This window comes from Mixophyes fleayi, chromosome 12 (genome assembly GCF_038048845.1).
Source record: "Mixophyes fleayi isolate aMixFle1 chromosome 12, aMixFle1.hap1, whole genome shotgun sequence".
Classification (NCBI taxonomy): domain Eukaryota; kingdom Metazoa; phylum Chordata; class Amphibia; order Anura; family Limnodynastidae; genus Mixophyes; species Mixophyes fleayi.
Genome location: NC_134413.1, coordinates 72,999,668 through 73,012,238, shown reverse-complemented (window position 1 = coordinate 73,012,238; position 12,571 = coordinate 72,999,668). Strand labels below are relative to the sequence as shown.

The following is a 12,571-nucleotide window of genomic DNA, read 5'->3' as shown; positions in this document are numbered from 1 at the left end:
TCTAATTAACTTGAGATTACCTATCTCCAGACAGTTTCAAAACACATTCCCTCCACTCATATGCTTACTTGGGACTTCCTATAGAAAAGTTACAAAACCCAAACATGACAAACTGTCTCCAAAATCAATACATTTCCATACAAAACACATACCAATATAAAAAAAAATAAGTACATCTGCAATAATGTAAATTGGCTGCGTATAAATGATGTAAAGATGTCCCTAGTGTGCACTATACGCTGGATGCTTACTTGAATCAAGATGGTTGTCTGTGGGTATTTTAGCACACTGCTTGGCTTCTCATCACCCGACGCGTTTCGACTGTCTGTCTTTGTCAAGGTGGATGAGTTTTGCTGAATTCAGCTTCATTTTATAGTTCCGTTTGCCAATGAGACTTGGCAAAATACATGCAATGAAAATACTCTAAACCGATAGCATTAAAACAATAGAGTATAGAATAGAGAATCCATAAGCACTTTGATTTTCCATTCGCTTTCCGTCTCTATGTTTTAAATAAATAAATAAATCTGTGTATGATTTATTAAGGTTAATTAGAGCTGGATGTGGGCGTGGAGCGCTGAGGAAATCTAGCTCACAATTTCAACAGGGTGCATGTCTCGTCACACAATCCCAAGGGCGAGGTTTAACCCTTTATATTTTTTTTAGCCCTGTAAAATTATGTCTTGTTTTCAATAAACCAGCTATGAGAATGTGAATGTCTTTTACAAGGCGATTATTAAGTAAGGCAAAACCATGTTGCATTGGAGGGGGAGGTATATTTAAAATGTGATGGCAGATTGATATTTGGGGTAGGGCATGTCCTAGATCAACTTTCACCCCTTGCATTGCAACATGGTTTTGTCCAGAAAACTTGAGTAAGAAAATGTACTCAATTTTTTGCTTAACTTTCCTTAATGAATCAGGCCCAAAATGTATATTTAAGAGCTGATAAAACAATCTTCAGCCCTGAAAACAGTCTTGTAAATAGTAGATCACACATAAGGGTCATGGCCTGTCTACCATTATCACAGGGCACAATACATCATACTTGCCTACAAATTTCGGGGAGTCCTCCCGGACTCCCGGAAGAGTAGGCAAAACTCCCGGATTCGCCGAAATTCACGGCATTGAATGGCAGGGGTGGGAATTAATCGTGTCATTAAGCTCCGCCCCCGCTATTCAATGCCTTGAATTTCGGCATTTTATAGTGGGGGCGGGGCTACGACCTCACCACGCCACCTCCTACCCCCCCTGTCACATGACTTCTCCCCCAGGATCTCCTGGGGTCAGGGCCGTCTTTCCCATTGGGCACAATGGGCAGGTCCCAGGGGGCCCTGCAACCCAGGGGGGCCTGTCTGAGGCAGCAAAAAAAAAAAAAAAACCTGGAAAAAAAAAAAAGACAATACTTACCTTGCGGTCAGCTGGCGATCCGGCTTCCTCCATGGTCTCCTTCTCCGTCGCGCTTGCAGTGCCCGACATCCATTGCGGAGCGCGACGGAGGAGGAGACCATGGAGGGAGCCGGATCGTCAGCTGACCGCAAGGTAAGTATTGTCTTTTTTTTTTTACAGGTTTTTGGTTTTTTTTGCTGCCTATGACGGGCCGCCCTGGGCTGCAGGGCCCATTTATATAATATTTTTTTATATATATATATATATATATATATATATATATATATATATGTGTATATAGGGGCCCCGGTGCACTGCTGTGCCCGGGGGCCCAAGAAGTTGTTAAGAGGGCCCTGCCTGGGATAGAAGTTTTGAAAGTTGGCATGCATGCAATACATGTAAATCACAATTAATTAAGAACAGCTGAAGTTGGGAGCCAGATTCCCTGAAACATGTCAGGTTTATTACATCACTGGGAACACAACAGATATACCACTGTCCGAGTGACATTATCTGCAGTCGGCCACTGCCCCAGGCTCAGTACGGCCCCAATCTTTCTTGTGTGACTGAGCACCATAAGTCTTGTTCTCTTCAGTCTGTTCCCATTGTGAGGTGTTCTTACAGACAGGGAATATTGTCATATCTGTTGAAGCTGAAATGATCTGCACTCTGAAAGGTATATTTACTAAACTGCGGGTTTGAAAAAGTGGAGATGTTGCCTATAGCAACCAATCAGATTCTAGCTGTCATTTTGTGGTATGTACTAAATAAATGACAGCTAGAATCTGATTGGTTGCTATAGGCAACATCTCAACTTTTTCAAACCCGCAGTCTAGAAAATCTAGCCTCTAGAGTCTTAGGGTAAATTTATCAAGCTGCAGGTTTGAAAACGTGGAGATGTCGCCTATAGCAACCAATCAGAATCTAGCGATAATTTATTTAGTAGACTCTACAAAATGACAGCTAGAATCTGATTGGTCGCTATAGGCAACATCTACACTTTTTGAAACCCGCAGCTTGATAAATTTACCCCTTAGAGTGTGCGTCACGTAATTTCTAGCTATTTAAAGACTACAGTAAAAGTAGAATATCTATAATCATGCTTCATGCAAGGGGAACTCTAAATCATCACCCTAATGTATACATCTGCTTATAGTACTATCTATTTATTAATTATACAAAAAGTGAGTAATAAACAATACAAATATCTGATCAAGTAACAATTATAAAAAATATGAATAAATGAACAAAACTGTGTGACCACCAATTATAATTCATGAATCCGCTAGATACCCTTTTATACAATGTCATTGATTTCCAAAGCTTCATTTAATCCATCTGGATTTAAAAAGTTTATGTATCCATAAGACCTCCTGTCTGTATGAACGTTTGAATCGACCTCCTCCTTGATGTCAGTTTGATGTGTTCAACTCCAGTTAATCCAGCAATAGGCAACCTGATATACACCAGGGTCCGACTGTTGATCGTCAGGCATTTAAACATGTGTTACAAGCTATAACAAACTGGTGTGTAAAAACTAGGGCTAATAAATGGCGTTTTCAGTATGTAGTTTTGTCTTAATAGGAATTACTAGTTTTAATGATTCATTTAGTATTATATGATGAACTGTTGAATCTTAATATAAATGCCACAGTTAAAGCATCTTGTGGTGTAGTTACATTATCGTTATTCTCTTTAAGTGCCAAAGATAGTAGAGGTTCATAGGCAAACCGGGGAAGGGGGGGTTTCCTAGTGCCTGGAAACCCCCTCCAAGCCTGCGGCACTGTATAATTGAGGTGGCTGGACCCTGCTCCTGCTTCACACAGCTCTACTTGAAAAGGGAGAGCTGCATGCACCTAACAGTAGTGCACGCAGCATTGCCCATGTATATTATGGTGATAGGAAGAGTTGGAGAGCAGCCAAGTACTGTCTAAAATTATAGCCCCCATGCATGCTGGTCACGCCCACTGGTGGGGTGGTGTGGAAACCCCCCTCTACAAATCCTGCGTTTGCCCCTGAGGTTCTCTCTCCACATCCGCCCCATAGCTGCTCCTTCATAAGTAGGTCAACTTTGGCAGAAGAGCTAAAGACACTGATAGCTATAAACATTGCGTGATACACTCTACCAGCTTTAAACACTACACATAACGAAACTTCCCACCACAAACATTTCTACAAGCTAAAAACATCAAGAGTGATAGACAATTTGCAAAAGAGCCACAAACACTGTGTGCTATAGACATCGAGAGCCTATAAACTATCAGCTATAAACATTATAAACCATATAGATGTAAGAGAGGTATAAATCAGCAAAAAAAAAAGCATAAACCTATAAGCAAAGAAGATACTGACTACAAGGATAACTGATACATTTATCAATAAAAAATATTCACAAGATTCTCTCTGTAATGATAACGGATACAACTCACTGGTGATGTAATAGTAAGCCACTGGCATATAATGAAATAAAATAAAAAGTCATCTATCGATAAAGTGTTGTGGATCTCTTCTTGCCAAATCAGCTATATATTCCATACAGTAAAGGCTGGATCTGGGTATGAAAGATCTCAGCACTTTGGTCATAAGAAGGGGTTAATATATATTGTTTACTTGCCGGCTGTAAAGAGCTGAGGAAGTTATAAGTTTCTTGGAGGGGCCTAGGCAGGAAGAACCATATCATTACTGTGGCTCTGATATTAGATTCACACATACAGTACGTCAGGCAGTGAGCGTTCAGCTCATACCCAGATAAAAGTGGCCTATATACTGCATGTGGAATAAGAGCCACAATTTATGAATCAGTGAGAAAGTTAACCCAGTAATAAGTGAGATAATGGGATCCTGTGTTATTAAGGACTTATATGACCGCCCCCTCTCATTAGCCCTTTCGCCTTCTCTTACAACACGTAATATCTTCTATACACTGAAAGCGTTAATATCAGTCTTACCTGAGAGTCCGGAGAACTGCATACACGTCTGTTCAGGAGACAGAAGATGAAAACATTGCATACAGGACATGAGTGAGGAAATAATGTAAAGAATCTACATGCAACAGTTTCACTTTACCCTGTCCCTCCCCCCCCCCCCCCCCGCAGGAACGCCCAACACTCTATAATTATCCCAAACTACTATACAAATTACACTGGAGACTTTCTAATAGACACAGGTGAAAGTGTCAAGTCAAAACGTGAAGCAGCTCGTTCGTAGATTAAATTGTCCTGTATTGTATTGTACTAAAAAGTATGAACTTGTACTGTGTACACTTCAATGTTATGTATCGTGTGTTTTTCTCGTACCTTTATACACATAAAGATACTTTATCAATCAAAACAAATATAGATTAAATTGTCCTCTGCTATGCAATGCACTGAATCGGTCAATGTTTATATTACAGAATACACAGGCCCAGTGGACCTGATTCGTTAAGGAAAGTAAGGCACAAAGAAAGGAGTAGGTTTGCTCCTAGATAAAACCATGTTACAATGCAAGGGGTGCAAATTAGTTTATTATTTTGCACACAAGATTAATACTGTATTTAAGGACATTTCTGGAAGTACTTTGTAACACTGGCGAACAGTGTGCGCCAATGTTACAAATTACTTCCACAACACTGCTACCCCTCCTGTTTCTGTGTGACCAATGGCACTGAGCAATGTCACTGGAGACTGGAGAGTGACAAGAACACTGCTACCCCTGTTTCTGTGTGACCAATGGCACTGAGCAATGTCACTGGAGACTGGAGAGTGACAAGAACACTGCTACCCCTCCTGTTTCTGTGTGACCAATGGCACTGAGCAATGTCACTGGAGACTGGAGAGTGACAAGAACACTGCTAACCCTCCTGTTTCTGTGTGACCAATGGCACTGAGCAATGTCACTGGAGACTGGAGAGTGACAAGAACACTGCTACCCCTGTTTCTGTGTGACCAATGGCACTGAGCAATGTCACTGGAGACTGGAGAGTGACAAGAACACTGCTACCCCTGTTTCTGTGTGACTAATGGCACTGAGCAATGTCACTGGAGACTGGAGAGTGACAAGAACACTGCTACCCCTGTTTCTGTGTGACCAATGGCACTGAGCAATGTCACTGGAGACTGGAGAGTGACAAGAACACTGCTATCCCTGTTTCTGTATGAGCAATGGCACTGAGCAATGTCACTGGAGACTGGAGAGTGACAAGAACACTGCTATCCCTGTTTCTGTGTGACCAATGGCACTGAGCAATGTCACTGGAGACTGGACAGTGACAAGAACACTGCTACCCCTGTTTCTGTGTGACCAATGGCACTGAGCAATGTCACTGGAGACTGGAGAGTGACAAGAACACTGCTACCCCTGTTTCTGTGTGACCAATGGCACTGAGCAATGTCACTGGAGACTGGAGAGTGACAAGAACACTGCTACCCCTGTTTCTGTGTGACCAATGGCACTGAGCAATGTCACTGGAGACTGGAGAGTGACAAGAACACTGCTACCCCTGTTTCTGTGTGAGCAATGGCACTGAGCAATGTCACTGGAGACTGGAGAGTGACAAGAACACTGCTACCCCTGTTTCTGTGTGAGCAATGGCACTGAGCAATGTCACTGGAGACTGGAGAGTGACAAGAACACTGCTACCCCTGTTTCTGTGTGAGCAATGGCACTGAGCAATGTCACTGGAGACTGGAGAGTGACAAGAACACTGCTACCCCTGTTTCTGTGTGAGCAATGGCACTGAGCAATGTCACTGGAGACTGGAGAGTGACAAGAACACTGCTACCCCTGTTTCTGTGTGAGTAATGGTGCTGGATATCCTGGGGATGGAGGTACTTATGGAATCCAAAACCTGCAAGACCCGACAACGCAACAATGATGCTTTGCCTCGATTCAGATCCGAGGATGCGCGAAAGTAACGAGCCGGCTCGCGAGCCTACTCGGATCCCCTAAGTTCGGGTGGGCTCGGTTTTCAGAAAACGTATAATACTGTCTGAAGGGAGGGTGGATTCTAATTACAGAGATAATGCTAACAAGAGATGATGGGTTCTAGTGTGCAGGATCAGTTAAAGCAACATTATGTTGTTTCAGTATAGTAAGGATAATAATACAGTCGTCATTGAGTAAAGGATAAATTACTATAAGTGCAACCAAACTGCTCTTGGAGGCAATACCATGTGCTGGCAGCCATTAAAGGATCATGGGGTATATTTACTAAACTGCAGGTTTGAAAAAGTGGAGATGTTGCCTATAGCAACCAATCAGATTCTAGCTGTCATTTTGTAGAATGTACTAACTAAATGATAACTAGAATCTGATTGGTTGCTATAGGCAACATCTCCACTTTTTCAAACCCGCAGTTTAGTAAATCTAGCCCCAAATCTTTGTTGCACAGTTCTGCTCTGCTGTGATACTATAGGCTGCCATTTAGATACTGGAGCACTATATGCTGTTGGAGTCTATCTTGTATTAATCTATCTATCTACTTACCAAACCTATCGTAAACACATGCAACTACACTAAATTGTAACTGTGTGATGTGTAAGATATATTTTCAATGAAACAAACAATATAAAATTGTTCTTTATTGCAGCTAAAAGGACAATATTAAAATAAATAGTCATCGGGTCCACAAAATATCAAGCTACAGTCACCTACATGAGATCTGCAATGGTTTATATAGTAATGCTTATCACAGGTATGCATTGGTATACTTGACATATAACTCATACCTCAATGGTAATTGCAGCTTTGTGATATGTTTCCGCTACGTCTCTATTAAGATACCAAACATTTGATGACTTGTGATTGGAATATACAATAGTACAATCTAAAGTTGATAAGGAACACTTCCACCTGGTGGTGAAACTGTGGAACAGACATTCATGACTGCATACACTAATTGGACAAAAGTATTTGGCCACACCTGTTAATTATTGAACTGAGGTGTTTCAATCAGACCCAAAGCCAGAAGTGTATAAAATCATGCACCTAGCCATGCAGTCTCCATGTGCAAACATTTCTGATACAAAATGGGTCTTTCTGAAGAGCTCAGTGACTTCAAGCGTGGTGCTGTGATAGGAGGCCACCTTTGTAATAACACGGGTCGTGAAATTTCAGCGTTTAGGAACAACAGCCACTAAGCCACGAAGCGGAAGACCACGTAAAATCACAGAGCGGGGTCAACGACTGCTAAGGCGCATGGTGCGTAAAAGTCGCCAGCACTCTGCTGATTCCATAGCTGAAGAGTTCTGAACTTCCACTGGCATTAATGTAAGCACAAAAACTGTGCGGCGGGAGCTTAATGGAATGGGTTTCCATGGCCGAGCAGCTGCATGCAATCCTCACATCACCAAGACCCACGCAATTTTTTTCCCCCGATATTCACGTAACCAGCAGTAGGCTAGTAGAAACACATCTTTGGCGATTTTACATGAAATCTCAGGTTTATACATCTGTGAGTGTCAACTCTCCCGAGAAAATTGCTGATTTTGCAAAATCGCACCTTGATACATTTACCCCCTGGAGTCTAATGAGTTCAGCAGATGCATGGCATGCTGGGGAACCTATCATGCTGAAAATCATACTGGAGGTTAGAGAGCTCCAAGAGTACCAGGCCAGGGCCTGCTTCTGCTGCGGGGTCTGTTCACTCTCTCTCTGTTACTTTTTTCGGCTAGAGGGATTGTCCCTGGAAGTATTGTTTAGGCGGAAGATTTAAAGATAAATCTTCTGCCCTAGACATCCTGGTTCCCTGGCAACTCGTGGATATGGGGGGTGGGGAAGTACACTCCCCCTTGCCACTAGCAATAATGTTAAAAGGTATTAATCTCTCCAGGCTGATTCACATGCAGACTGCATGAATCAGCCCGGATTGGTTAATGGGGCAGGAGGCTGGATGACCTCTTGCCAGGTAAGGTCTGTATAAAAAGAGCCCCGTTTGACCATGTAATGCATTATACCTTCTGTACTCCTGGATGATCACTAGTACCTCCAATTAGTGTATAAAGGTCTTTATAAGGACCCTTGAGCAATAAACCATCACTGCCTGAAGATTCTGCCTCACGCCTGTTCCTGCTGTATCCGGTGACCAACAGATAAGATCTTACACTGTAATTCATTCGCTGGCGTTCCTGCATTGAACCCAACATCTCTGTGCCAACACTCTGCGTGCTACCTGGCAGCCTTGATCCATAGTAAGCAATCAGGAGGCACCAGCCAGCCCACAGCAAAGAGGTGCTGCATCAGCTATTCCAGCTACCCTGAAGTAAACAGTTCTGGGTGCAGGTGATGGAGACTGGTGGTGGCAGCTGAATCCTCCTACAACTATTGCGCAGTTGGCATTCGCAAGTCGGCGAGTGTCTGGTGGCAAGGTGACACCAATAGGAGCGGTCACTAACAGTCAGTTACTGACGGTGAAAAAGCAGCCAACTGTGTAACATCCCTTCTCCTCTTCCCCAACGGTCCGGGTGGTAAAGCTAGTCTATCCAGTCTCATTCTGCATTTATCAATGGCCGGTCTTTGGTTGTCCTCTGTTCTCTGTCAAAACAAGTAAAAGACCAGTCTAGCAACATTCTCTCCTTCCATGTCCTTGGATGTATAATGTAGACATCACCTAGACGATGTTGCTGTGTTACTGGGAACAGTGAGGTAACATCTCCAAACCAGCATAAAATGTAAAACTTTCTGCTTCAATGAAATCTGCATCCTGGATTCCTGGGGGTAAATGTATCAAGCTGCAAGTTTTCGGCGAGTCTGAAAAGTGGAGATGTTGCCTATAGCAACCAATCAGATTCTATCTAACATGTAATAGAATGTACTAAATAACTGATAACTAGAATCTGATTGGTTGCTATAGGCAACATCTCCACTTTCCCAACTCGCAGCTTGATACATTTAACCCCTGGTTTTCATTGTCTTCTAATTACCCTGTGCTAGTAAAGTCTTTTAGAAGTTCAGGAATTGTTAACACAGAAAACAATACACACAAGTGCTTATAGTGCAGAGCAGACTAAGCCATATATCATACACCTGGCTCCCTGTATTACATAACACATTGTTGAAGCTAAATAACCGTAATATGTGTAACAAAGGACTAGGAAAGATTCGTTACTAGATCTATATAGACACGTAACACCACTCCCTCACTAATAGAAAGTAAAGCTGGCATCTCACAGCCTGCAGTGTATTGTGACGGTCATTCAACTTTCTTCAAATTCTCACCCTCTCGCCCTACAGTTTTTTAGTCCATTTTAATTCCGCTTTTTGAAGCTGCAAAATAAATTTTAAAGTTGACAACTTCAATTTCAAAAAAGACCTTATTATAGATCAGTGTTGTCCAATGTTGGATTATAGATCATTCTAGAAGGTATTTGGATGGGTGTAACCAGCTAATTATATGGTAGGCAGGGCGGAATCTAGCGACTCTGATGCCTGGAGGACAAGTGAACGCGGCACTTCTCAGTCACTACATTTTGCTGCTCCCCTAATCCTCCTGCATTAGCGTTTGCTTTAACTGGCTCAGGACTGCTGACCGTGGGACTAGGTAACATTTTAAAGCATGGATTTCAGACTTAAGAAACTGCTCACCTAGTCGTCTGTACTCAATGCAGGGGAAGAGCTGAAATAGAAAACCCGCATAGATGAAGGTTGTAGCAGAGAATGGTTTATACCAATGTATGGGGTCTCCCAGCAACGCGTTTCAGAAGTAAACTCCTACAGGCAATTGGAGAACTCTGTATAGTAACTAGGGAGCTGAAGGAGTAAACATAAGTCTACCCAGGAAGTGCAAACAGTATTCATAAACACATTATATATTTTAGACAAGTGAAACATGAATGGTTAAAATAGAAGAGATGCCAAAAAAAGAATATATAAAAAATAACAAATAAAATTGCATTTTTTAAAAAATAAATAAATAAATATGGGGTCTTTGCGCAAAAATGTGTCTCCGGCTTCTGCTGTCTTTCCTCGCTCCAACCAAACGACGCCAGCGGTAACTGCATAGACATGCCAGTAGCCAATTACTGCCTTACTATTGGAGGCCAATGGTGCTACCGTTAGCTGCTCGCACTTCCCAATCAGCAGCTACAGCTGTTATTCCGCTTTAAAGTGCTCCCCACACCCCTTAGATTGTGAGCTCACCTGGACAGGGATATCTTTGCCTTCTCTTTCATTTAATTTGTGATGTGTGAGCAGAAGCTGGGAGTAGATTAGGTAATATAATGTATAATGTTTATTTATATATGTCCTTACAGTAGTGCACGCCGTGTCTTTGTTTAAAGTTTGTATATCCCGCCCACTATGCTCTCTGTAGATTTCATGTATTTGCAGGAATGTTTCATGAAGTCTTCTTACAATGCGTGAACGGTCATAGGGGCACATTTATCATTCATCGGCAGAATTGAGAAATAGTTATCAATCCTTATCGCATGGATAAGGATTGATCTATTTCTCAAATTTATTAAAAATGGATCACAGAAACAGCAGTTCCGAAAAACTGCTGTTTCTGTGATAAAAAAAATCATACTTACCCCCCCCCCCCTCTTCGGGACGCGCTGTCTCTAGGATCTCCTTCACGTCATCTTCGTTCCTCTTCTTCTTTCCATTGCGCATGTGCAGTTCCACAATTCTGCGAGCGGTGAGTGACAGGGAGGGATCATGTGATCCCTCCACACATGCACTGTCCAGCTCTGCTCTTCGGAGCAGAGCTGACAGCATTGGGTTTTTTCATTTCTGATAATGTACGCCAGCTTCAGCTGTACATTAACATGACAAGTTCCCGAAAAAAATGTTTTTTCGGGACTTGTTAGATTGCGGCCGGGAGCAGTCACCATTCTGTTGAATGGTGACTGCTCCCAAAAACGAAGAGGAATGCAAAGCAGCAGATATCCATGATATCTGCTGCGATGCACCCTTAATAAATTTGCGGAGGACAGGAGGACACCTTAATGACCGGTTAAAAGCACTATCGTGCTTTATTAAATATGCCCCACAGAAACCCTGGTACATTGTAATGGCCATCGATATCCAGATATTACACCAATATACTATATAATTTACGGGAGTGTACATACATTGTTCTGTTCCGCTCATCAGGAAGAAGCCCCGTTTATTTCCGTTTGGTGTCAGGGATGTTTAATCTACTTGTCATCAGACAGAGTGGGGATCCTCACTGCTAGGGTCATATGGAGCTAAGCAACTCTTTTGGGGATAAGTTTGGGGGAATATATTTGGCCTCAGTAATAGTCTTTGGAATACTGATTTACAAATCAATCATTACTAGTTCAAATTAAAAAAATAATAATAATAAAAAAAAATTAATAAAACATTTTAACCCTTATAATGACACAGTAGTACCAATGTAGTACTGTCAATTAATGATGGTCAGACATTCAATTAGTGGTGGAGTGCCCCCGGAACGCTCTCAAAGGCACTCCGCGAATTTCTCTGGAAAGATTGTGCAGCCGCGATGTTCCTCCAAACATTGCGGCTAATTGAATCCCCTCCTCTCTAATATTGCAATTACTGTAATTACCTCCAGTAGCAGACACCTACAGGCTTTAGTTCTTAGCGGGTTGCAGTAAGCAGGTCGGCACCTGACTCATGTCTAGTGATGTAGCCGTCTGACCAAAGAAGGAGTCTCAGGAGTTATGAAGAAGAAAAAATAAGCTTATTGATTTTGCACGTACACGGACCACTGAGTCTTAATCAGATCAGGAGGCAGAGTATACATTTTCACATAAGTTTTATAGGCAATAGTCTTCCCATCCTGTGCAGAGGGGTGTTTAACCTTGATTGGATGAATATTAAGTATGTGCACCTTCACCCAACGAATGTGCCTCCCTGACTTAAACATAACGAGAAGAGACCCTATATCTGGTGTATGAGACATTATAGGGAATATTTACTAAACTGCGGGTTTGAAAAAGTGGAGATGTTGCCGATAGCAACCAATCAGATTATAGTTATCATTTATTTAGTACTTGCTAGAATCTGATTGGTTGCTATAGGCAACATCTCCACTTTTTCAAAGCCGCAGTTTAGTAAATATACACCTTAGTGTTCTTGCGCAATACAGAAATGTGTATGCTACAGGATGAAAACATACCTATGTCCAACTCTTAATGAGGCCCCTCTAGTGTACATCTGCTTGATTGCACTAAGCACCCAATGAAGCTGTTAGTTATATGTACAGACCAAGCAAACT

General features: G+C 42.1%; 1 protein-coding gene across 2 annotated transcripts in view; it reads right to left on the bottom strand.

The window, feature by feature from the left end:
* The window catches only part of LOC142109022 (NACHT, LRR and PYD domains-containing protein 12-like), a 63,812-nt gene extending 59,398 nt beyond the window's left edge, over positions 1-4,414 (bottom strand). The window contains exon 1 of one of the 2 annotated variants that reach the window (XM_075193014.1): positions 4,338-4,414. The gene's annotated coding sequence lies outside the window, so the exon portion shown is untranslated. The remainder of the gene's footprint in view (positions 1-4,337) is intronic. The other variant, XM_075193015.1, reaches the window with a different exon arrangement.
* Between the last annotated feature and the right edge of the window lie 8,157 nt (positions 4,415-12,571).